Source organism: Ambystoma mexicanum, chromosome 2p (genome assembly GCF_040938575.1).
Source record: "Ambystoma mexicanum isolate Mex_15411 chromosome 2p, UKY_AmexF1_1, whole genome shotgun sequence".
Taxonomy (NCBI): domain Eukaryota; kingdom Metazoa; phylum Chordata; class Amphibia; order Caudata; family Ambystomatidae; genus Ambystoma; species Ambystoma mexicanum.
This window is the reverse complement of record NC_090923.1, coordinates 253344295-253366778: the sequence shown is the minus strand read 5'-3', so window position 1 is coordinate 253366778 and position 22484 is coordinate 253344295.

The window sequence follows — 22484 nt, the reverse complement described above, 5'->3', positions numbered from 1 at the left end:
ACTATTACCCCCAAATTCCTCACCTTTTCGGCCAGAATAGTAAGGGGACCCAGAGAAGAAGGCCATAAGTAGGACACCCAAAGTTAAAGATCAGGAGGATAACCCACCACCATCACCTCCGTCTTGTCTCCATTCAACTTCAGCCAGTTGCGGTTCATCCAGTCCCCCACGGACACCATGAACCCCTGCAGGTGCAACAACATCTCAGACTGATCAAAATCTAAACAGATCAGAATCTGAGTGTTATCGGAATACGAGTAGCACCTGGCGCGGATGGAGCGGATGAGACAGACAAGAGGCCATATGTACATATTGAAGAGAATAGGAGACAGGGTGGAGCCTTGAGGGACACCACCAAGAAGTGAAAAAATAGTAGAGAGAAATAGTGGAAGGGAAAGAGTCTGAGTTCTCTCGGACAGGAATGAGGTAAAAAATTCCGACTTGAGCCAGGCGGTCAAGCAAGATGGGGTGGTCTACGGTGTCAAATGCGCTGACAGATCTAATAAAATCAGGGCACCCACCCCTCCTGCATCAACCAGCCTGGCCATGTTGTCAAGAATTGAGACCAGGACACTCTCTGTCCCGCGACCTGGCCTAAAGCCCTGTTGATTCCATGTAGGACGACAACATGGGAGAGACCAGAGACTCAAAAAGTTTCATAAGGAATGGAAGCAATGAGATAGGACAATAGTTCAAAGGCACCAGAGTGTCAAGTGAAGGTTTCTTAAGAAATGGAATCACTGTCGCAGCCTTAAGTACAGTTGGGATGTTGCCGGTTTGACAAAAACTGTTAACCATACCAGCAATCTCACAAAGCAGTTCAAGGGAGATGTCCTTCATAACAGCAAGGGGAATAGCATCAGTAGGGGACCCAGACTTAATGCGGTGGATAGTGGTGAGAGCATCTGACTCCATGAACAACGGGAAGGAAGATCAACCCTATAAGGCTGTCTGATTCATAGGAGCGTGTGTTTCAATGACAGTATTAGAACTAGTAGTAGTTGAAGGCTTCACAATATTAATGCATATTGTTTCAATTTTTGTGATAAAAGATTGAGCCAAAAGATCACAAAAATCTTGAGTGTGGGTGGCTGTGGGGTTCATTATAGCTGCTGATGAAAGAGATCTCACCACCGTGAAAAGCGATTTAGGTTTGCAGATTGAAGATTATATTTTCTGAGCATTTTTCAAAAAATAAAACATGGACACATTACCAAAACCATGCTTTCAGGTCCTTGCCAATTCTCCTTGCACGGCTTTGCTGCAAATCCGTCCATGTTTTATTTTTACATTTTGTTTTTCAAATTGTATGTGCATAACATAGTCATATAACTTAGCTCCCACTTGACAGAATCCATTCAAACTTTGCACAAACATTCTAGGCTGGATCTATAATTGTTCTAAAATCTTTTGTACATATTTGTCAATCAGCAACAAAGTTATAAGCCATTTAAAAATGTTCAAATCACCCCTCTAATTGTGTCCCATCTTCACAGAATCCCACCGAATTTTGAAAAAGCATTCAAATCTTGGTCTTACATCTTTTTTTGCAAACCTTTGTCCAGATTCGTGAAACGGCACCAAATTTATAAGCCTTACAAATATTTTGGCACTCCCCTCTAATTTTGTTCCCTCTTGGCAAAACAGCACCATACTTTGTACAACCATTCAAGGTCAGTTCTAGAATGATATTACACAATTCCATGCCAAAATCATAAGCCATCCAAAAACTGCTTTTCACAAACCCTGTAATACAAAAATATGTATGGACGCCCCCCGAACATCTGAAATGTTTCAGAACATTACAGAGCTGCCCCAAACTGTTTGTGAACTTCTAAGGTGCAAAACCACCTGTTTTCTTGCTTTTTATGGCCATATCCCATCCCATTCTCATCACCCTTCACCTCCCCAGATATTGTTTCATTAGTTTAATAAGTGCAATTTTGTGTATTTTAATATGTTTCTACCGTAATGTCTGTGGACTTTGGGTGCAGTTCGCACATCCAACATGGTGTCCATTTCAGAATATCTGACGCCGCTCACATTTTCTGCCATACAATCAGCAGGCACGTCGGATGTGTTTGGACATCACGCCGGGCCCTGATTGGCCTAGGGGGGTGTCCGATAACCGAATACGGAAGTGAGTCTGCAGACCGAACCCAGATATCACACAATTTTTAAACTCTTTTTTGTCCATTAAAAAAAATAACAAAAAAATACTGGACGGATTTACATCACTCCTGAAGCAAATTTGGTGAAATTCCATCTAGTGGTTTGGGCAGTAGGTGAGAGCACATATTTTGTCCATTGCATCTATGAGGAAAACTACACATTTTGAGGGACCCATTTAACTTTGCCCCCGCCCCGGATGAAACCTCACCAAACTTTTCAGAATCAATCCAAGAGGACCATAAACTTCTTTTTGGTAAAGTTTAGTGAGGATTTGTCCGGGGGGGAGGGGGCAAAGTTATAAGCCACCCAAAAAATGCTCTTCCTATGGGTTGAGCAACATAACCATAACTACACGCCCATTATGACCCATTTTGACCCAAGTACTTACTTCACTGGCAACAGGGGTCAGACTGGGAGAACCCATTCACAGCATAGATATCAACCAAATGATCAAGCCCGTTTTGGAGTAGTAATGGTGTGACTGCTGGAGGCTAGGCCACACAGATCCGTTTATGTTTATGTTCAGTTAGAGAGGGATATGCGAAGGGATATCATCTGGCATGGGAATAAAAGCCCCAGCTTTGTTGATTGTTATTAATGATACAATGATGTTCTTAATCCGTTTTTAGAAAGGGTGGTCTGATAACCTGACCCCCCTCTTTCATTACACTCCAATCCAAAAGAATAGTGTACATGCGTGCCCTGATGCACCAGAATCATAATCTGCAGCTCCTACCCTCATATTCAGGGGTGCCCTCTTTGACAGCTGCTGTGACAGCAAAGTCCCTGCAATGCCAAGGTTGCATTTAAGTCTGCACCTCTGAAACAAAACCATAATGCTTATGTTAAACTATAGCCTGGTGGTAAGGTGATCTGGAAATGTAAGCCATAGCTAGGATCTGGTATTGTGGCTGATACTGCAAGTAAATTAAAGGCCATCTCTTTTGTAGAATACCAGTGTCAACCCTGTGAGTTCAGTTGTGACACTCTATGTGAATTCAATCCTGACTGTCGGCACTACAGTGAATGAAACAATGAACAGGATGGCTGCCTCTATTGACTCTATGGGAGGAAGGAAAGCTCCTCCTTGCCACACCCATTAGCTCAATCGAGGAGATATTCTGTGAACTTATCTTCAAAGAGGCTCTACCTTATCACATATCTGCCTTCCACTATGGTGCTGCATGACAGAGAGCATTTGAAGCCTTAGAATGAGAGCGAGGCAGTGTTAGGGCAGTCAGAGAACACAAGTGGGCTTAAAGAAAATGCATCCACCTGATTTACTGCAGGGTGTTATTTCCATCCTGTCCCCTGGACTTCCTGTGGAAGAAGGAACTTTGGGAATGATATCAGGAGGCAAAGTCAATTTGACTCAAGGACAGGGATCCAGCCCCTTAAAGCAGGCTTTCTTCCATCTAATCCCCTTTTTCCTTTAAACTAACTCTCAAATATGGGGTTTTCCAATCCTTCTTGGATTCACTTTTGAATCTTCAAGGACATCAGGAAGAGCTAATTTGTTATCTATTCTAGAAGCAGTCTATTCCAAAGCACTCTACCAGAGGTGAAGATAGTTAATCAAAGGCTTAGGAAAGCTCTGCACCTTACCATCCCCATTGTCTGCTGGATCTACAACTTTGGCCTCTTGCTTCACCCATTCTCACTCCTCTCCTTGTCAAACAATAACTTGATACCCCGGGTGGAGCATACTTTGCCAATTTGCAAACAAGACTCAGTGCCAATTGACAACTAGACAACCACTCAGTTGTTAAACTGTGCAGTAATTAAAGGAACTAAAAAGAACTGAAAAGAAATAGCCGTGTCCTAGAGCCACCTGCAGTGGGACTCACAGCACCCAGAGGGTGAAAACAATCAGGTCTCCTGATTTTCCTCACTATAACCAACTTGGACTGCATTGGAACTGTGCTCCCCACTTCTGAGCCTCCAGGAACTATGGTGTTGCCTTTGGAACTCATTGTGGAGCATCAAACGGCTGTTGCTCCATAATCGAACCGGCTCAACACCACTTTTCTCCAGAAAAGACTCATGACCTGCCTGGCTTCAGTTCCAGCCCTGTGCAGTCATCTGTGAACTGCTCCATAGCAGAACTAAGCTTTGAATCACCAGGTATTCAGATTGCAGCTTGTCTCGAACCGCTGGATTGTGACGTCACTCATCAACCTGAACTAGTGGTGCTCATCATTTTGAATGACACTCAATCGTCAAACTGCTCTGGGTGATCTATCGACCTACATTGATAACCACTGCCTTTGAACCACATGGAGCACCACTCGAAACATACTCAACACATCCTCGCCGTTTGGGATCAAAGCGACTCGCCGCACCTGAACGCAGTTTGATCTGCAAGCATCACATCTTAGGGCCAGCTTCGAACCTGTCAAACCGCCTAAGAACTTGAATCACGTAATTTTGGGAGGCACAGTCCCGTTGGTCCATTTTTGTGCCCTAGAGACTGACTAAAGCATCTGTGCACCTTTTACTTCAAGAGGCATATCACTTTGAGTGTCAGTCACTACTAAAATTCCCCCTTTATTTTCTCGCTGCAAAACTATACGACATGCCTAAACATATTGTCTCTGCATTTTCTGGCTTCTTTTACAGAGGTGGATTTTTTTAGCATGTTTAATAGTCTGTTGTATAAATGATTTGTGTAATTAAAGTATATATTTTTTTTATAGAACCTTGATTGGAAGTGTTGTATTATAGCCATTTGGATTCCTACTGTCTCACATTCACATCCGTTCTCGGAGTAGTGGCCCCCTAGTGCCGGCCCCGGTGCCGGTGGGCACCGCCCACAGTGCGGGTGGCCCGGGCCAGCCCAGTGCTAGATCAGCCCACCACCAGCCCATCACACTACTGCTAACCTTCCAATTATTGCTCAGGTTATTTCAGGAAGTAAAAGCCTTTTTCTCTGTTTTTCCTGCAACTCGCCCAACACAACCATGGAAATGGCGGCTAAGGCAGGCTAGAGGTAGGTAGTCTTTAGAATTAGACATGGGCACTGGAGGGGGTGGCTGCAGTTAACCCTGTCATATCTGCGCTGACCCGCCAGATGATCCACTGTCTAGACCAGCAGTCTGAGCACTGCCGCGCAGCCAGTGGCATGGAATGCATTGGCTGCAAGCTTTCCTGGGTGGGTAATAGGTGCGTGCAAGAAAAAGGGGAGAGAGAAACATAAAACAACAAAAGGGGAAAGAAAGGAACTAGAGTGTGCTGAAAGACTAGGAAACGTATGAAAGAAGGGGACGATGAGAGGAAAATGAATGAACAACACATAATGATAGAAACTGAAGGGGGTTGAAATTAGAAAGGATGAAATAAAGGAATGGAAGAGGGAAGGAAGTAGAAAATATGGCATAGTTTTTATAGGAAAAGGGAAGCATGGGGAATAGGCAAAAGTAAAAAGTATGCAGCTGGCAGAAGGGAATCGGGGATAAGAGAATGGTAGCAATGGTAGGGCATAAAATGAAGAACCCGATATTAAACAGGCATGAGGACGAGCCATGAAAAAGAAAACAGAGTACCAAGTAACTGCCACAACCACCCACCTGGTGTTGGACTGTAGAATACGGTCTCTTTCTCGTGCAGTGCATGCTTCCCACCCACCCCCATCTCCTGGTGACAGGCTGAATCCAGTACAATGTCACAGTGTGCGTGTGTCTCATCACTCAAATCCAGAATTGGGATATGCATGCTTGTTTCATGCTTCAGAGGTAGCCGCAGTCAGCTGCTCATTAGGATTACTAAAATTGGAGTTGTCCGTTCATGCTCATATCCACATACGTGCTCTATACATTGTGGTAATTAATACTTAATACGTTTTGCTTTTCTCATTCCCTGATACTAGAATCCACCCAAAAAAAGAGAGTTTGGCAAGGTCCCATGCTTGATACTGAAATGTTTGCTGTTCAGTACGAGACCTTTCTTACTAGCTCTGAATATGGTTAGGAAGGTGTTGAGGGAGACGGCAAGGTCTCCGTGAAAACCTAAACGTCCTATTTGCAAATTGTCAAGGGGAAGGAAAATGCCTTTCTAAACGGTTCCTCTATATTGCAAGCAGAGAAAAGGAACAGCAATGAACGTTGCACTTACCGCAGCCTGTTCCAGCCACAGGCATAGGTTAGTCAATGGAAGCACTGTGTACCAGGCCCCCGCGGGGGTCCCCCAGCCACACTCTGCTTCCGTGGCCATTCCTGTGTGCCTGTGCCTGCAAATCGTTCCCTTGTAGCACTGCGCAAACAGAGCAGCAGGTATTGGGGTGTGGCTGGCTCGGGGGAGGTTGTCGGCCCAGTCTTCATTCGTAGTCGGCCTCCTGTGAGACATGGAGTCCACCCACACACGGATCCTTTTTTTTTTGCACCCGCGGCCCATCCAAAGTTGCACACTGTGCACTGCAGCCCTGTCCATGTGCACCAATCAGTGCCAGAGTGTGGCACGCACGGGCGACGTATGGTCACACACAACCACCACGTTAAAAAAACAGGAGGGGTGACCCGGCCGTGACCTGTCACCTGACTTGCAGGCTGCATGCAGCACATCAGCAGTATGCAGGGCAGGCAACAAAATAAAAAAGAATAAGCTTGTGTCTGCGCTGCCGTATGCGGGCAGGCTGGAGTTTTGAACTGTGCCAGTGCCCAAACGGTGCCCAAAAAAAGAGTGCCGGTGTTGCCTACCGGCAAACACTGGCACAAATTAAGCACAGCCCACATTACTCCAAAATGCGAAGGAGGTTTATCTGTTGGCTGTACTTGTTTGCCCTTTATGATTGGAATCAGTGTTGTTTTGCAGAAGTACGAGGGCTGAGCATCTATGCAGATCAAACGTTATTTCCTCACAGTATCAACATCATTCTCATTGATCGTTAGCAATATGTGACAAAATGCACACAGGTAAAAGCAACATGGGTTCAGCTCACTCCACTCTATGTGTAGCTTTGTGGATAAGGTACATGCCAGTAGTAGGCTGACCCCCCTTATGTAAGCACTGCTCCCTGGAATACATGGAACATGACCCACATTTAAGGGGGAAAGGGAGAAAAAGATCCCCCTTGAAAAATGTAATTTGTCATAGTCTCTGGGTCACGGTGCAATAAAATAATCAGAGGAAACATAAGGAAACAGACATCTCAAGCTCAATACAAAACGTATATGTTAGTGCGTTGATCATATTATTGAAAAGTAGGCAATATAACCACCTTTTCCGTCTCATGCCGTCACGTACATTTTACCTGTCCCTCGCCCTCATCCCAACTGTCAACCTGACTTTGCATCTCCATACTGTTGAATGTTCTATCATACTTCTCGTTTGCCTCCCCAACAGGCAAATCGCTTTGACGACATACAATATGGCAGGAGGTGCTACACACGTGCAAGTTAACATAGCATAACGTAACTGCCTGCTGATTATAATCGGCTGTTCAAACAATTATATGGAGAATGTTTTTGTACAAATCCCAGCTACCTTAGGTACTGGATTCACACCCGTATTTCGGCACAGTTATGTAAATTATTTATTACAGGAACACATTTGCCATGGATCTGATGCATTTCACATTAACATTGAAGGGCCAAGAAGTAGAACATTGGACTGTCATTTATCTTCCTTCCATCCTAGAACAGCCCAAGTTGGGATCAGAGGACTGCAAATGTTGCAAGTTTAAAAGATGGCTAGAGGTGACAGGTCACTGATAGATAATCAAAATGAATCAGCACTACTGAACAGCATAGGCATTACAAATGTGAGATTGCTCAAATATTTTACAGATATCTCAACTGTTGCAGATGTGGGCGATGGAAAAAAGAAGAAAAGACGTTTCTTTATACAAACTTAAGAAGCAATTTTCCAAAAAGTTTAATATTGCATAGAAGGTTTACAGGTTGGCGTATAGATACAACTCAATGGTGAGTCATTGGACATCTATGCGCCACACAGAGAAGATTAAAAAACACATGTGCATTTTCCTCTGAGATGAATGGGACTGTCAGAGACATATGTTGAGCCATATGAAAAAGGCTGTGTGGCAGGAATCTATACTGCAACAAGAAATTGCACTTTCCAGTAATTATGTTAGGCTGGTTCATTTAAAGGACACCAGGGTCATAGGAGAATTGCAGACTAGCCATGAAAGGTTGTCAGAATTTGTTGAAGAAACCCACATCTTGTTTACAAGGTGTGGTTGGTCAGAACAGTCCACGAATAATACTGAACGTTTGGCTCTCAGGTGGACTGTAGATGTTGTGGCATACGCGCCCATGTTTATTTTCTTTCTTTATTGGTGTTTTTGATGATTAATAATGTGCTTATTGTGCTGGATTTTAATGTGTACATGTCAAAATCTGCTGTAGAGATGGTGGAAAGTGAAACAAATCTAATGAATACATTGTGCAGGTGAATACGCAAAAGATGTAATTGGACAGAGTTTAGATAGAAATGTTGGTAAATACTTGATCTCTGTATAAATCTTCACACTTTTGAAAGTATATGATACACTTTTGAAAGTATATTATATGATATGGCATTTATAATGCGCCTATACACAAGTGTTTCAAGGCGCAACGAAGCAAGGGAGGGTGAACAGAGCGAAGACAGAGACAACAATCTCACTAGGCCAAGTGACATTGAGATTGTGCAAGGGCAGGGGAGGGAGGGAATGGAAAAGTGTGGGGGTTGGGGGTTCGGGGGAGGTTCAGTACATAGGATAACAGTAAAATAAATAAGACAATAATAAAACAAAGTGTGGCCAGCTGGTGTCAGGTGCCAGTAGTGGCAAGTGCAAGGGTAGGTGCAGACATCAGGTGTCAAGTGATGGTAAGGGGCTGTAGGGATACAGAAATAGTCCCTAAGTGCAGGGGTTGCCAGGGGGATAGTGCAGGTGTGCAACTGCCGAGGAGGGGACCTGGGCCCGAGAACTGAGGGTAGCCAGGTAACCAGTGCAGTTTCAGATGCATCCAGGAGATCAGCAGGGGAGAGGAGGAGAGAAAGCGGAAGCCAAGAGGAAGGTATTGAGGTGCTTCCAGAACCAGAGGTGGTTCTCCTCAAGTTTCAGAGTGGCAGGGAGGCTGTTCCAGAGGGAGGGCCCAGCAGAAGAAAGAGATCTGCAACAAACTTGTTGCTTGGAGAAGCAACTGACCCTGAGGGAGTTGGAGGAGGATGAGCAAAGAGCTCAGTAAGGAAGATATTTAGGAAGAGAGAGTTGAAGGTATATGATCACATATTTAAAAGCAATGCAAAATATTTTCTCTATTCCATTATCAACTTGACACCGCTGGTCACACCCTATTTGGATTTATATATCTCCATAAATAGATAAGCAGTATAAAGATCAGGTTGCCAGTATGTTTCAGAATTTTTTCTCAAAAACGTATGTGGGTCTTGCAAATTACATAGTGTGATTTAGGTCAGTCCCGCAGAGTTTTCATTAAGCCTGAATCTGACACAATCTCCTTTACGTGACATGGACGTTCGGTTGAGATTCTGCAAGGTTTGGGCTGCTTTTTGGGAAGAAAATACACAAAAGAGCAATGGTGAGGAAAATGGAGGCTTGTTTGGGGTGGTAGCTAGAGAAGATGGAGTGAAGAGCTCTTAGTATTTAATGTAGGTTGCAGGTTACAATCTGAGTAAGAGGAATTCAGCTTTCCATGCTTCAGAAATGTATCTGTTTAGGAAAGTTGAATTGAGGAATGGTAAAATTGTATGTAAGACCAGATGAGTCAGTCAATTATCAGGCATGCTTGAGTCTGTCTTTTATCACTCACAGGTCAATATTATTTAGGTTTATAATATGAGAACGTAGGGACTTCATAACAGAGATATGCCTCTACAGGGCTAGAGAAGGGTCAGTTGTGCATTAGGATTGCATAAAGTTTCATCCTACTGGGTTAACGTTTATGAGGACAGCTGAGGATAATTATTTAATCATTGAGCATTGAGCTATTCGATGGCTGCAGGTCAATGACCTCAGAAAGGCCAATATGACTTACATGTGAAGCCTTCATGATTTAGGCGCTAACATTCCTTAAAGGAATGCTCTTTAGTCAGGCGGAATTGCGCTGCTATGAGCTCTGATAATAGGAAACACACATCACATCTACCTGCAGTAAAATGCAGGTGTTGACACTAGTGATTCACATTTTTAGGTAGCATTACGTCTTGTCAAAGTTGCACTTTTATATTATTTTTAAAGGCTACAGTATGTTGTAAGCCACAAACAGTTAGTATTGTACGTTATATTAAAGATACAAGTGCACACCATATGTCATTTAGATAAGTTGCTTTCTTTCAGCATTCCTGCCAAAAATCGTCTCACCTATTCTACTAACTTTAAACTTTGTATGCTATGAAGATGAAGTTCTAACCTCTTTACATCAATGTTTACAACGGCATTTCATCTGCATGGCATTGTCATGAAGTGATAATCTGTCACCTCACACTTTTAAGGTTTTGTTTCGAACTTGATGCACGTGATTACAGTGAAGAATTAGGGGATTCGTGGTTTGGTTGGATGTATTTGCCCAGGCTTTATCAGCAGATGAAAATCATATGTGGACCACGTCATGCAAGCATACATTGGTGAAATGATTCAGATAAGAACTCCCTGTACAGTATGTCCTTCATATAGGATAGCAACAGTGAGGATCTACAAAAAAAAAGACAGTCCACCTGAGACAACAACATGGGGAGACACGAGAGGGTCTGGACAAATGGGTTAGAAAGTCGAATATCAGGAGCACCAAAGAATCAAAAAACAATGCCAAGGCAAGTTACTCCACAAAATACCCAGACAACTCAGGAGGAGGCTATGCAATGTAAAAGCCTGAGCAACTGCAGTAAAACATATGATTTTGGCAGTTCCTTGAGAGTCGCAGGTTCCCATTAACTAAGCATGGACATTTGCTTATCTGAATGAATTCCCCAGAATAAATAAAAAGCAATATTCATTGGGCATCTGAGTGTCAACTTGTCAACTAAGCAAATTCAGCTATTGTCACAGCGAGTTTTAGAAAAATCTGCAAAGCAAGCAAGTATTTAAGGAACTGGGACATTTTTTTATTTTTATTTGAGACCAGACAGCAGGTCAAGTTGAATATGAGATAATAGGAGACTGAACAACCCTTAACTGAGAAACTTGCATGTGGAACCTAAAAATAGATGCACAATGTATGTAGAAACACTACACTACACAATTGAGGATTGGAGATCACATTAGAGCGCATCAGGAAAATATCAAAATCGTAGTTTGGAAGCTATCTGGACAAGTTTAACCACAGGTGCAAGGACTTGGGTAACACTGCTACTTCGAGAATCCTGAGGTTAAGCGGTCAGAGCACTATTAACCATGGGGGGACTTAATAATCCTGGTTTCAAAGATGTGTACTCTCATTAACATTAGAACCACTTACGTATACTGAGCAAGAGGATTACAATTGCCTTCCGGTACCCTTCACAGTAATGAAAGGTATAGCAGGGTCATGGGGATATTTAGAACACAGTGCGAGCAACAAAGTATAACACAAGTTCCAATATCTTGTTTTAATGCTCGTGAAGAAAACACGGGACAAGGGGCCAAGCCACACATCAATCATCCCAGTCGAAGCAAAGACTAAACTTCCCCTCAAAATATGTTTCTCTCCTGCTCATGCTATGCAATTACCATATTCCTTTGGGGGTGTTCTTCAGCATGGCTCGTGGTTTGTGGCACCCATTTGGCTCCTATAACACAGATCATACCGGTTTGTGGCTTTGGGGACATGGAGCTCTCCAAATGCAATCAGTGGTATCAGAAAAGCAATTCAACCCTAAAACAACCCCCCCACCACAACCTCCCTTAGAGTGTACGTCAAATATACAGGAAATCGGTCGGGAGCCAAACTGCAACACATTCTATGGAACTGAGGGCAGACTGACAGCTGTACATACAAAGAAAGGGAGGTCAAATGCATACAGAGTCATGCCAGGCAGATTTAGGTTTCTTTTTTTTCTGCGAAATTATTGTTTTTTGAAGATTGATTGAGTAAACGCTACAGTAGAATCTGTGATTAATTAATCGTTCGGAGAATATGAAAGGTGTAGAGTATGATAAATCATGTTCATGCTCCAAGCCAAAAAATAAACAATAACATTGAGTGTGATGAATGTGATGTAAGGTGAATTAACAAATATATAATTTTGGATTTTATATGTTTTACATTAGTCTGAAAAGGTTATATTTAACCAAGAAAACACAATAATAAAAGAATACTAGCATTAAGCTTTGAAGGAACATTGCCACTGGCTTTGAGGAAGGGGCTGGGCGGTCGTTTGTCAGGGATACAATAGCCACAAAGAAACACATATCATTCCAGAAGGAGCCATTAGATCTGGACATCAACATAAAACAACATGATCATTGCACACAGGTGATTGGAGAAGCAATTGCTTAGATGACTAATGCTATTTCAAGGCAAATATACCACCTGTAAGTGCTACCATCAGAAAAGTAAGAGGGCCAACAAACAATGATTTTCCGAGCGCATGACAAGCTCATAATTAATCTGATGAAGTGCCTCACATTTCCATCTGAAAGTGCTCTGGTGGGACTGCAATGTTGAAGGACTACACCCTTGCTTGTGGCCATTTCTTCTCTGAAAGGCCATTCACTCTCCAAGATGGCTGACCCTTCCTGGAGTTAGGAGCCACCCATTGACAGCTTGCAGTCCCTTTGTGATTGGCTGCATCTCTGCATGTTTACTCAATCGGAGGCACTGGCAAGCGAAAGCCGGCCCCTTCAGCCAAGGCCAAGGAGGGACAGAAGGGTCTCTGATTCACTGCACAAACAATGATCCAACTGCCTGACTAACTATTGCACTGCATCCTAGATCACTGGATCCTACTCTATCCACAATCCAAACAGACATCAAAGTGAGTGTGTCTGACCTACAACACTAACTCTCCTGATGTGTCTACTGTGCCTTTCACCTCTGCCATCACTGCCTCAACTAACTTAATTTCTTTCTCTGCACTTGCCACTCCCATTTATGTTTAACATAGGATCTGTGCGCCATCTGCTTTGCATTGTTTTTTCTGCCTCCATTTTAAAATCATATTTCGGTATGTTTAGCATTAGATCTGTGTACCATCTATATTGTATTGTATTAGGTCTTAATTAAGCACAAACAAGACTGTTAGGCATCAAGGCGCAGGGAAGAAGAGAGGAGGGGAAAAACCCAGGTACTAGAACTTTATGTTTTGGATTGTTATTGCTGCCCCTTTCTTAAAATTGAATTTAAGTGTGTGTACCATTACATTTGTGCACCATCTGCTTTGCACTGTTTTGCTGCCTCCATTTTAAAATCGAATTTAGGTACGTTTAGCATTAGATCTGTGCACCATCTGCTTTGCATTGTGTCTGCTGCCTCCATTTTAAAATCAAACGTAGGTGTGTGTAGCATTAGATCTCTGCACCATCTGCTTTGCGCTGTTTTGCTGCCTCCATTTTAAAATGGAATTTAGGTATGTTTAGCGTTAGATCTGTGCACCATTTGCTTTGCACTGTTTTGCTGCTTCCTTTTTAAAATCAAATTTAGGAGTGTGTAGCATTAGATCTGTTCACCATCTGCTTTACACTGTTTTGTTGCCTCCGTTTTCAAAATAAATCGAACCTAGGTGTGTACAGTTCATAAATTTCTGTAACACTTACCTGATGTAATTCAATACCTTCTGGTTTGCAGCTATTGTTTTTCTAACTTCATCGACTAGGCCCCCTGGAGAGTTTACCTAGTACTGTGCTGTGCAGCCAGCCTTCCTTCATACCGTGTCTAGAATTTTGCCGACCTAATGGCACTCTCCATTTCTCCGAAATTCTCTAACTGCTACACTATCACCTATCCCCCCTCTCTCTCAAAGTCTGGCAGGAGAAAGGACAAAAATACATATTGAGTGCAAACCCTGGACTTCCCATTTCAGACACCTATGTCAGCGCTTCCTCTAGAGAGGTTTTCACTGATATCCTCTCCTCTGTTTAGTTTAGTTTAGTTTATTATTTGATAATGCGCTCCAAACTCAGGGGTAGCCGGGCGCAGCAGTTGCAAGAATACTTAGGCTTAGGTTACATACATACAGAGGATACATTTACATATATACAATACAAATATACAAGTATACATGAGATACAGCATGTGAATCTCTCTTATTGGTCAGGTGTCATATACTCAGATCAAACAGATAATCAGATAATCTGGTGTCAGAACAGAATCGAGGAACGCCGTGATAGGATTGAGTTCAGCAGGTTAATTTTTGTTAGTCCAAAGCCAACTTTTCACCTTACATCTGAATCTAGAGTAGGGAAGATTCGTTCTCAGTTCCATGGGGAGTGCGTTCCAAGCACAGGCAACTCTAAAAGGGAAACTTACTCCACCTGCTTTAGTTAGTCTAAATCTGGGAATTTCAAGTAGGGAGTGATTAGAGGCTCTGGTGTGACGAATAGAGGATTTTCTGGTCAGTCTGGCTGAGATGTATGGGAGCGCAGTGTTGTTCAGTCCTTTATGTGTAAGAGATAGCGTTTTAAGGAGAACTCTGTCACTGATTTTTAACCAATGATTGTCTTTCCTAATGTTAGATATGTGAGCTCTACGGAGTATGTCCAGGGCTGCTCTAAGAGCGTTGTTTTGCAGTATTTGTAGTTTGTTTGTGATAGTTTTGTTGGCGCCCGCATAAAGGGCGTTACAGTAATCCAATTTGGACATTACTAGGGCATTGGCTAGAGTGATACAATTGGTTTTAGACAAGTAGAGTCTGCAGGCCCTGATTAATTTACAAGTGTAGGCTGTGGAGGAAGCCAGGGAGTTGATTTGTTTTTTGAGCGATAAGGTGGAGTCGAGGTAGAAGCCTAGTGTTTTTACCTCTGTTGCCACTTTGATTATATTGCCATCTATATTGAAGGCGCAGTAGTTCGGGGTGAGTTTTTTGAGGTTGGCGTCGGAACCCAGGATCAGTATCTCTGTTTTGTCGTCGTTCAGGCAGAGGCCGTGAGAGGCCATCCATGCCTGAATGATGAGGTAAATCTTGTTTACTAGAGCTGTGTCTTCAACAAAGTTGCCAGATAGGGGTATGAGGATCTGTGTATCGTCTGCATAGTTGGTGTAGGTTACCCCGAATCTGTCAAGTTTGTCGAAGAGTGGCTTAGTGAAGATATTATACATTGTGGGGGAGACACATGAACCTTGTGGGACGCCACAGGTGATATGTATTGGGTCCGCTGAGGCTAATGGGGAGAACACTCTCATCGTGCAGTTGTCCAGGAAGGATTGTACCCAGGCTATAGCTTCGCTTGAAAAATGGGCAGCAGACGCTAGATGGTTGCATAACACTGCATGGTCCACTAGGTCGAAGGCCGCCGATAGGTCAAGGAGGAGGAGCATAGCTATTTTACCTTTATCCTTCAACTCGTTGATTTGTGTCTTAAGGTCAATTAGGGCTGTTTCAGTACCATATAGTGGTCTGAAGCCAGATTGGCGTGATCCTAGTAGTTGGTTTGTCTCCAGATACTTTTGGATCTGGAGGTAGGCTACTCTGTCAATGATTTTAAGGAGAAATGGGACCGTGGTGATGGGTCTATAATTGGTCGGGATGGCTGGGTCAAGGGTCTGTTTTTTAAGGAGGGGAAGAACCCATGATTCTTTAAGGTCGGTCGGTACAGTGCTGGATCGGAAGGAGGAGTTTATTAATTTAGATATACAGGACGCTAGATCTCTCGCTGCATCCTTAATAACTTGTGCTGGGCAGCTGTCACCTTGGCAGTTGGAGGGTTTCAGGGATAATATCACTTTTTCAGTTTCCAATATGGATATGTTGGAGAATCTGAATGGTTTGTAGCTGCTATGATTGTCTGTTCTAGGTATATCTGCCAAGTGGGAGGTATGTGTTCCCGTGGAGTTCAGGGATGCTTTTTTCTTTGCAATTTTTGTTTGTAAGGTTGTAATTTTGTTAGCTAAAGCATTTTGGATGCTAGTGCACCATTGTTTGTCCTTGGGGGCATTGTCCACAGGTGTGATTGGGTTTTCCTTTTCCCGGAGGATGGAGAAGAGCTCTTTGGAGTTAGAATTGGCTTTGCCAATTCTCTCATTGAAAGTATTCTTTTTAGTTTGGATTATTTCCTTCTTATATTTTTTGGCAAGGTTGTCGAGTAAGGTTTTATTCTCAACTGAAGGTGTGTGTCTCCAAATAGCTTGGAGTTTACGTTTTTGGATCCATAATTCTTTGTGGTGTGGGGTGAACCATGAGTTAAGGTGAGATTCTCGTTTACTTTTGCGCAGTTTGATAGGGGCAATAGTATCCAAGGCTTTGGACATCAGGCCTCATTACACGGACGGCGGTAAAGGTTAACGGTCACCGTTAATGGCAACGGTGACCGTTAACCCTTACCGCCGTACTACGAGGTCCCTTTGCGGGTTGGAGGATTTAACGCCTGCTTCTTGCAGGCGTTAAAATCCAACCCGCTAAGGGACCTCGGAGCTAATTACGGCACCGCAAAATTGCGGTGGCGTAATTAGCACCTTCCCCATTTCCATAGAGCTATGGGGCAGAAATGGGAATGGGGAAGGGCAATGGCGGAAAGGGGATTTACCGCCCCTCCAACCTTGGAATGGGGTGGTAAATCCCCTTTCCGCCAAGGCGGTGCCGGTATTTTACCGGAATGAGCCATGGCGCTAATAGCGCCATGGCTCACAGCCTACCGTGTAATGAGGCCCATAGTGTTATTGAATGTCTCAACTAGTATATTAGGATCAGAATTAATAGCGCAGGCAGTGAGGGCTGGTAGGAGGAGTGGAAGTAGTTTTTCAGCTGTGATTTCTTTTTTACTTCTGGTAGGCATAGGTGGGGCTGTTTCAAGCTTGTCTAGTTTAGGAGGCTCTATGATAGATGAGAAGCAGATAAGGTGGTGGTCAGTCCATGTTTGTGGTAAGATGTTGGAGATGGTGGTGGCACAGTTGCGGTTGGCTATCCAATCTAGTGTCCACCTTTTTGTATGTGTGGGGGCTAAGACTTTTTGGGTAAGGCCGTGATCGACTAAGATAGATTGAATGGAATAGGCCTGTCTGTCCGTGTCGTCATTGAAACCTAGGTTAAAGTCACCTAGTAGCAGGAGCTGAGTGGCGTCTTTGATATTCGTGGTGAGGAGGCTAGATAGATCTTCCTCAAAATTACCTAGAGGGCCTGGAGGTCTGTACACCAGAAGGACAGTTAGTGTACTGTTGTTAGAGATGGGTATTTTAGCAGAAAGAAGTTCACAAGATGTGACATCTGGGTGTGGGGTGAGCCTTACTGCTAAATTAGTTTTGGCGATAATGACCAGGCCACCTCCCCTAGAGTTTGGCTGGTTGACTCTAAGTATATTGTAGTTGTCTGGTATGGCAATCATGAGTGCAGGGCCAGCAGCATCATGGAGCCAAGTCTCGGTGATAGCTAGGAGATCTAGGTTGTCCAAGGCTAGTATGTCAGCAATTTCTGTGTTGTGTGCTTTAAGGGACCTAGCATTGATGAGGGCTCCTGATAAGGTAGGAGTCGTGATTATTTTTTGGGTGGGTCTGAGATTAGGAAGATCGGGTCTTTTCTGGTTGTGGGAGAGGTCAATGTGTTTTTTAGGGCGTCTTTCTACGTCTAGGGCAGAAGGTTTGGAGTCAGAGGCAGTTAAAGTTGGTGTAGGACCAAGGGGTCTAGTTCTTTTGTTTTTTAGGTCATACAGACGTGGTAGTCTCGCTCTAAGTCTTATATTTCTCTCCTGAAGATTAAAGGGTGTGGTGTTAGTGTTGGCCATTGTTGTGATAATAATGATAATGGTCCAGAGTAGGAAGCAAAGTAAGTATATAAGGTAGGTTTTAGTAATGCGCATGTTGGGAGGCAGGTGGTGATGACACCTAGGTGCGACAATCGAAGCAGTAATTAAGAATGCAGAACACAAGGGCGGCACCTCAGTGCAACAATCCCAACAGTAGTTAAAGATGCAGAACACAAGGGCGGCACCTCAGTGCAACAATCCCAACAAGGACTAAGAGTGCAGAGAATGGGGGCGGCACACCTAGGTGCAACCACGTAGTCCTTCAGTGCACAACAGAAGTAGAGTACCAGCAGTCTAAAATACAATTGTCCTAGGTGTGGCGCAGTTTAAGACAAATGCAGATGTCACATATAATGCTGCAATGGGCTAGATGGGGTGGTCCTGCATGAAGCAAGGGGTAGGCATGGCTACTCACGTAGCCGGGGGTAACTAAAGATAGGCTCGGGTCATGAATAGGGCTCCAGTAAGTTTAACAGTAAGGATAAAACATAACAACATAAACGGTACATTGTAAAAATTGGGCGTGAAGGTGGGCAATACCAAGAAGGTCACAACAAATACAACTATGACAGGCAACTATATATTGGTAGTAATATAGAATGTAAGGTAATCATTGTATGGGTTATGTCACGGGGCATGCAGGAGGGCAATGAAGTTCAAGTGTGCAAACGAAAGTTCGTTTTTGTATAAGATCAGAGGGGTGGCCACGCAGAGCTCAGGGCGGTTGGAGTTTAGAGGCCAGCGTAACGTAATGTTGACTGAGGCAAGGTATAATATGGGCCGGTGACGAATAATGATAAAAATCAGGTGGTTTGAGGCATCATGTGCTTGTGCTCTTACGTTTGACTGCGGCCGTGTTCAGGGCGGCGGTGCCGCTGCAGAAGCTCTTGGGCTCGGTATGAGTAATGGGGTGGGCTGTGCAATCCAGGCGAGGTGGTGCAGAGGCGGTCGCTCAGGGGGCAGGGTTCATGGCTCTGGGCTCGAGCGGCTCCAGACCAGCTCACGACAGGGTACACTGCCTTGAGTAGTGTGCCTTTGGGAGTGGGCCGGCTTAGAGCCTGCCGGCTCTCTATTGGCCACCAAATACGGAAGGTGGGCCAATCAGCTGTGTAAGCTGGTCCTGTTGTGTTTACACACACGGGACTTGCTGGATGCAGTTTCGGTCAGCCATTTTGGAGTGGCTATTGGCCTCATGGACGGAGATGGTGCTGGCTGCACTCCGGTGCTGTAGGGGCCAGGTCAGGACTGTGCAGGCACCTCGAGCAGGTGCAACACAGCACAAACAAATATGGCAATGATCTGTGGGGTAGGAGGCGATTTTCGAGTGAGAGTGCTGCACCAGGGTGATGCAGGGAGAGGAGAGGCAAGGGCCCTACCTCGTATTCCGTGTGTCCCTCCAGGCATGCCACTGCTCCAGCAGTGGGGGGGGCTCCAGCTCCTCCGTGGGCGATATGGTGAATGCGGCTCCAGGCTCACGACAGGGTACACTGCCTTGAGTAGTGTGCCTTTGGGAGTGGGCCGGCTTAGAGCCTGCCCACTCCAGATCTAAAGACCCCCCTCCATTTCATCTGTACCCTCTCTCCTTCCTTGTGCTCTTCCATTAATGGTGGCAGCAAGTGGGAAGGCGGCTTCGCCGGGTTTTCATCCTCAAGATGCTTTGTTAATGTCTATCACACTGGCAACATCCTCATTCAGGGTCCACAACCTAACCTCCTTCTATTTGACCATATTATGCCTTCTCTCATAAATTTCCTTCCTTCTCCTGCATCTCCCCCATTTACTCTCTCCCTGCCTCCTCTGACTGGTGTCCCATGCCTCTCTACACCTCCTCAGAAAACCTTCAAAGGCTCAGACCTCCTCCACCTGGCAGGTCTAAACGCACGCTCAGCCAACAAAAGCTCCTCTGACATCTGTCTCCTTCTTGAAGATATTGACCTCAACATTCTCGCTCTTACCGAGACTTGGTTCAGTGCCAGCTCAGTAACTGCCTTTGACTTCTTCCTCCCTGGCAGCTTCAAAATCATCTCCAAGCCTCAACCTCACCCACTGTCGGGGGGTTGCCTTACTCTTCCCAGAGTGGATTCCTGCCTCCATCTTACCTACCCATTCCTATTCTTCCTTTGAAAGTCTGGTTTGCAAGTTGATCATCTCTCCCATATCCACCCTGACCATTGCCACCACTTACTGGCATCCAGGTGCCACCACCCTGTTCCTCTCTGAATGGCCTGACCTCTGCTTTTCCTTACTTTCATCCACCTCTAACCTCCTCCTCCTGTAAGACTTCAACATTCAACTGGACTCCCAAGCCTCTGCATCCATTCCTTTCCTGGACCTCTGCACCTCACTTTGCCTCTCCAGTCTCCCTTCTTCGAAAACATACTCAGCTGGACACACTCTGGATGCCCTCATACATTCTGACCTCTCTCACTCTCCACCCCACTAGTCAGCCATCTCTCCTGGACAGACCATTCTCTCCTCTCGGCCCACCTGGGTCACTTTGGCCCTCTGTCAACCCCCCTAATGTCACACCAACCTCGTTCGCCAACATCCACCCAATGAAAAAGTGACTGTGCCTGCCTTCGCCTCCACCTTCACACCCCCCACACATTGACCTCTGACTCTACCTATGACTCTGCCCTCAGCAAACCTCCACCTGTCACCTTTCACCCTTGGCAACCCTGGTAAGTGATTGCTGTGCTTGGTTGATCCTCTTGGGCTCTGATGTTACCCTTATTTTAACTTGTGAGGTCCCCCACAGCCACATTGAGTTCAGTTTTTTCCTGACCCTCTACTTCTCGTAACTCCATCTGCCACCCTCCTCCCACCTCCCAGCCCTCCTGTGATTGGCTGAGCATTTCCCTTCCTTGTCAGTGCAGTTACCGGCACTGCTTGCGTGTGGCCACTTTTCACCCTTGGTGACCCAGGTCAGTGCTGTGTTTGGTAGAACCCCTGCAGCTCTGTTTCTGACCTAATTTTAACTTTTAAGGTCCCCCGAGGGCTGCGTTGAGTTCCATTTTTCCCTGATGCTCTCCTTCTTGTAACTCCCTCCTCCTGCATCCCAGCACTCCCATGATTGGCTGAGTGTTTCCCTTCCTTGTTGGTGCCGTTACCGGCACTGCCTGCGTGTGGCCACTTTTCACCATTGGCAACCCAGGTCAATGCCGTGTTTGGTTGATCCTCTCGGGCTCTGTTTTTGCCCTAATTTAAAATCTTGACGTGCCCCCAGGGCTGTGTTGAGTTCAGTTTTTTCTCTGGCCCCTTACTTCTTGTAACTCCCTCTGCCACCCTCCTAACGACTCCCAGCTCTCCCATGATTGGCTGAGCATTTCCCTTCCTTGTTGATGCCATTACCGGTTGTCTTGATATTGGGCAAATCTTCCTCGGGACCAGCCCTTGGGAGTAAAAAATACCCAATTCAGCCCAAAATACAGGTTCTATTGTCACCTTTAGAACATTGTCCATGTAATTTTAGCCTGTTTTGAACTGATCAATGTTCCATTTTAAAGGCATACATTTTTTTTTCTTTTTCCTCGTAACCTTGTAGTTTGGCTTCACAAACTCACTCCAATGCAATGTGCGATCTTTAAAAAGAACCCGCAACCCACTAAATCTTTGTGCTGTCTTATCACACACAGATTTTCCATTCTGTTGTACCATTGCCAGAATATAACCACTTATTTCAGTGCATTTAAAACATCCCATGTGTAGTGCAGCTCCCTGCACGTTTTTTTTCTCTGCAAGAGCAGCCCATACTCTTTATTGCTTGTGGGCTGTTAATGTGTCAACAACATTTTTCACCATGTACCACAGTCAACAGGTCACTATTTCCAAAACATACATCACTTATAACGCAACAGTACAAATCCATGGCATAGCGTGGGAACAGTCAAAATACTCCAGGGGCAATTTAGGGGCAATTTAGAAAAATATAAATTGTCTTTTCCCCCCAACCATTGCAAACTGATTTTGCAATTCCAAATCAATACACAAAAATCGAAAATCCAAATACCATTCACTCACTTTCTTTTTTAAGTGAGTCTCTCACCCATTGTAAGCATGGCACAGCTAAAATGCAATGTAGCCATTTTAGTGTGTTTCCTTAAAACAGAATGCACCACCAGCACATGGAATTTACAGTTGCCAAAAGAAAAACAAACCCTTTAGGCTCTCAACACAAATGTTACTCTTTCTCCTAAACACGGCTCATTCCCACGTTATCTTCAGGAATGTGAACACTTCAAAAGCATACATTTTAAAAAAAAGCGAACCTTCGCCTCCTTACATTACAGCCCCCCACTCGCTAGCACACTGGGGCTGAATCAATGGTTGAATTACTATTCACAATTTGCATGTCAAATCCTTGCAACTATTTTCCTGCCCTCATGACAGAATAGAGTTGAGAACTCCATTTCACTTTGCATTTCAAATTACAACTTTAAACTGGGGAAACCGCATGATAAAATTCTTTCCTAATTGAACATAA